At 47.7% G+C, this 5,163-nt stretch overlaps 1 pseudogene; it reads left to right on the top strand.

Moving 5' to 3' along the window:
• The first annotated feature begins 3,644 nt into the window (after positions 1-3,644).
• Positions 3,645-4,224, top strand: LOC131479012 (large ribosomal subunit protein eL32-like; annotated as a pseudogene).
• Positions 4,225-5,163: the final 939 nt, after the last annotated feature.

The following is a 5,163-nucleotide window of genomic DNA, read 5'->3' as shown; positions in this document are numbered from 1 at the left end:
ATGGAGACAGGGCATTAAGCCAAGCCCACGAGGTGGTTCATCTCTGGCCCCCTTGGCGCCCGTGACCCAGCAGGACCCAGGGGAACACAGGCAGCACCTCAGGGGGCTTCTACACGAATGGCTGACAGCCAGCGCCAGGGAAGGGCTCTTGGCAAGGTACAGCGCCAAAGCCTCTGGAGACCTGGAGGGCCCGACCAGAGCAGAGTTGGAGTGGAGGGGCACAATGGAGCCTTCCTGGCACACGACCAGCCTTCCACAGCCCAGCCCACTGCCTCCTCCACCGGCAGCTGGGACACTCCCACATTCCACTCAGGCATGGCCAGCCATGTGCCACGGCCACGGCATGGCCACTGGCGCACACACACACACACACACACACACACACACACACACACCAGACACACACATACCCATAGTCCACCGCAGTGCAGCCTGTCGCAACTGTCGGTAGTTGGTCATGGTGGTCCTGAGGCCCATCACAGGCGGTGGTGGTGTCCACTGTAAAGCAGGGGCAAGGTGGCGTCAGTGAGACCAAAGCACGCCAGAGTCCACAGCAAGCTAGCCCCAGCATTCACACAAGGCCCATGCCTGCAGCTCATGCCACAGCCCGTGTGGGCGCCTGCCCCGCTCACTGCAGGACCTGGCACGCATGGCTGACTGCATGGCCTCTGAGAACCGGCAGTGCCATCACTCCCTCCCTCCCTCCCTCCCTCTGCCCACAGTGGGCGTGATGCTGGACACTCCATGAATCTGCAGCCTTGGCAAACTGGCAAGCGCTTCTGCGGTGCACACACAGGCACTGCAACTGGGGCCTGTCGCATGGTGGGCTTGAAGCTTTTCTCATGCACGGGTCCACCATTCAATCACAAGCCCATGACTATGGCCACACCCGCTCCTGGCCAAGGTCGGGGATCCAGCTCCATATCGCCCAGGGAACTAGCCTTGCCTCATGACCTCTTTCCAGCCTGGCAATGCACCCTGGATGGAGCTCAGGGCTAATGGGGCCATGGGAGAGGCTGAGGGATTTGGAAACAACTCCCAGGCACCAGCACCAAGAATGCCCGCCTGGGCTCACAACAGCCTCAGGTCATGTCCTGCGGCTCTGCACATGCCAGGAGCCATGTGTGAACAGCCCTGGGGCCCAGCATCCCACCCACAGCATCCCATGACATGACTCACCTTTTGGTTATTTGTCTCCTAATACAACATCGTTAAAATTTAGCAGTTCACCCACTTTTCAATATCCTGCCGTAGCACTCATTTCTTATTTTGCACTTGACACAGTGCACACCACCCTGTACTCCCAGCTGTAACATTATTCATACCTGAGCCCTGGAGACAACTACAGGACATCAACTACCCTGGGTCAGTGAGAGAATAGGTCAGATCGATGAAAGTTAGAACCTGGTAAATTCAAGCTGGCCATCTCCTTCCATTTAGCCTCAGCTTCATAGGGCACAGCCTTCCATCTATGACATGCCAGCAAGTTTCCTCCTCAACAAGTGCAAACATTCATTCTCCTCCAATACATCTATACTCCCTATTATTGAACTGCCAGGTTTGTCCATGGGATATGAAGCATCTTCAGATGACATAGTTTGAACTCTCTTTGTAACGGAATGCTTCATATGCTTAGTTAAGTATACTGATCAACCAAGATACTAATGTCCACCATCAGGAGCACTGGCCATTCTTTCTAATTCTGCTCTCTACTTATACCCTGGAAAAAACAGCAGAGGCTGGCCCAAGTCCTTTGGCCGCTGCACACACATACCAAACTCCAAGGAAAATCCTGGATCGAGGCATCAGAACAACCCAGCTTTTGTGGAGTGAAGCAGAGGATGCCAGATCGCTCTCCCTGTCACTCCCGTTCCCTCTGTAACTCTGCCTTTCCGGAAATCTTCAAGTAATCTCAAAACCAAGAAAACTAAACAGACAAAATATCCCAAATCACAGGAGTCAGCAGACCTTCCACCCTGGTGTCTCCTCTCTGTATCCCTGCCCTTCCAGTCAAGATAAAAGAAACCTTAACAAAATACTCACTTCCTCAAACAAATATTCCAGCGCTTGTCCAATGACACAGAGTATTAAGGTGCCTTGAGTGATGCTAACTAACATACCCTGTTCTGAAACAATCCATCTTTCTCGTGCTATTTCCTCTGATGTGCAGCTACCCAAGAAAGTCACAAGATTTGGAAGTCATGAGGCCAAACATGATCAATGCAGCCTTTGCAAGAGTAGGTTGTATACTTATATGAAAAATGTATGTGGTATTCTGACAAGTCATTTCAGGCCTGAATTCTTGGAAGACCCAGCTTCCCATAAGAGGGGCTTATTATGTAAATTTATTCTGAGAAACAATTTTTGTTCGCCATAATAATGTCATCACAAAAATATCTTAAAGTACACCTTCCACTTGCAGTCCAGTTTCCTGTTAACCCATCAGGGAGGCAACAGGTGACAGTTCAAGTCCTTGGGTTCCTTCCAACCCCTTAGGAGACCTGAATGAATTCTTGCCTCCAGGCTTCAGGCTGATCTCTGATAGGAGCACTTGGAGACTGAATCAATTAAAAATGATCTCTCCATATCTACCTCTCCTTTTGTCCATCACTCTTAATTTTCAAGAAACAAATAAATGCTTACTAAAAAATCACATTTCTTCATGCACGTATTTATTACTTATAGTTCAGGAAAAAGCATAAAAGTCAGAAGAACCACCAATGATGGAAACTGGTTGTAAGCAACAAAAAATCCCTCTACATTATTTTTAAATTGCCTGTAAGTCTATAATTAATTCCAAATACAATATTTTCTAAGATTTATTTATCTGAAGTTCAGAGTTATAGAGAGCAAGGGACAGAATAAGGAGCACCAGAGATGGAGACCAAAGTTTCTTCTGCTAGTTCACTCCCTAATACAGCAACAGCAAGCCTGGGACAAACACAATCCAAGTCTTTCCAAGTCTCCCAAGTGGGCATTAGGGACACAGGTATTTTCATCTGTCACCTTCCACTGCCTGTCCACACCCAGGCCTCAAAAATGTATTCATATTGAGGCCAGCACTGCAGGCAGCACCTTCAAACACTATACCACAATGCCTGCCCCTAAATGTTACTTAAAAAAAAAATAAAGTCACCAAAATTGGTTTGAGAACACAGTGCATGGCTTCAGCTAACCCAGGTTTTGGCAAGTCCAGACTGCAATGGATAATGGCAAAAAGTTACGGTGGTGGCCCAAAGTAGTGTAACAATTGAACTTGATAAAAATCTTGAGTTATGAATTTGTGATTTGTATAGCATTCATTTTTTAACTAGTCACATATTTTTTTTGTGTAGCCTATAACAGAGAGAAAACAAGCACTCAAATATTATGGTATAAATTCCCAAAGGGCTATAAGGAAGATGTGCATCCACTGTGAAGACAACAGTAGGGAAGGAAAGTACTGGTCTATGAGGTGTTGAAGGGATTTCCCAGGGCTGCTCCAACTGGAGATAAATGTAAAGTGAGACAGTGACACTGTTACCAACCTGCCAAAGCACAAGCACATCAAGAACATGGCCTACACCTCCCAGATCGCATCTCGAGAGTGACCAGTGCTCCGTCAGCTTTGGAGGTGGAACGGGGACAAAGCCACAGAGCTGGCCATTCCATTCTCAGCTTGCCACAGACCAGCAACTGGAAGACACTCTGACATAGTGTGTGCACCCCAAGCGGAGCACCTCACTCCAGGGAGCATGGGTTATACTTGTGGCTTTGCTGCTTCCCCAAAGGTATCATGGCTGCCCTCACACCCCTGGTGAACCCAAGATCACCAAGAAGAGGACCAAAAAGTACATCTGGCACCAGGCTCACCACTATGTCAAGATTAAGCAGAACTGGCAGAAGCCCAAAGGCATTGGCTACAAGGTGTGGGAGAGGTTCAGGGCCAGATCCTGATGCCCAACATTGGTTACCGGAGCAACAAGAAGACAAAGCACAGGCTGCCCAGTGGCTTCTGCAAGTTCCTGGTGCACAACATCAAGGGGTTAGAGGTGCTACTCGTGTGCAACAAATCCTACTGTGCAGATTGCTCACAATGTCTCCTCCACGAACTGCAAAACCATCAGAGAAATGGCAGCTCAGCTGTCCATCTGAGTCACCAATCCCAATGCCAGGCTGCTCAGCCAAGAAAATGAGCAAGCAGCTGGGTGCAAATCTTATATTTGTGCTCAAGTAAAACCTTGAACACCCCCGAAAAAAGTCTAGAAGGGGAACAAAAAACAAAAAAAGAACTAGTCATAATTTTATCAAAAGATGAATACTGATTTAATACCTAAAGGAACATGATTTTCTGTGTCCTTCTTCATGTCCAATTTTGCATTGTCAACATTTTTAGTTACGTCTTCTACAACGATGAGAGATGAAGACAGGTCTTTCGCCTTTAGTAAGTGTTCAGACATTTGATGTTGAGCAAAAAACAAAACAAAACAAAAAGGTGAATGACGTACACTAGCGTATTCATTATTTCTTTAAAGATTCCTTTACTTACGTATCTCACAATCAAAGGACAAATAGGAGGAGACAGATACAGACAGAAACACTCTTCTATTCATGGGTTTGCTCCCCAAGTTATTGTAACATTGTGAAACCAGGAGTCACGGCCTCCACCTGGGTCTCTCATACAACACGGGTGGCAGAGGTCCACGGAATTGGGACATCTTTCGGTAGCCTTTCCAGGTACATTAGCAAAAAGCTGTATGAGATGCTAATATATGTGGTAGCTTAACCTGCGTATGACAATGCCAGCCCAACTTTACAACTTGTGGATGTACAAGTACAGTTTTTGAATGAATCTACATAGGGTGGGTATTTGGCACAGTGGTTAAGGCACATCTTGAGGGCTCAGTGCAGTAGTCTAGTGGCTAAAGTCCTCGCCTTGCACACACCGGGATCCCATATGGACACTGGTTCATATCCCAGCCGCTCCACTTCCCATCCAGCTCCCTGCTTGTGGCCTGCGAAAGCAGTTGAGGAAGACCCAAAGCCTTGGGACCCTGCACCTGCATGGAAGACCCAAAAGAAGCTTGAAGCTCCTGGCTCTTGGCTTCGGATCAGCTCAGCTCTGGCCATCCTGGCTGCATGGGGAGTGAATCAGTGGACAGAAAATCTTTCTTCATCTCCTTC

This window comes from Ochotona princeps, unplaced genomic scaffold (assembly GCF_030435755.1).
Source record: "Ochotona princeps isolate mOchPri1 unplaced genomic scaffold, mOchPri1.hap1 HAP1_SCAFFOLD_201, whole genome shotgun sequence".
NCBI lineage: Eukaryota > Metazoa > Chordata > Mammalia > Lagomorpha > Ochotonidae > Ochotona > Ochotona princeps.
This window is presented reverse-complemented; position numbering and strand designations above follow the sequence as displayed.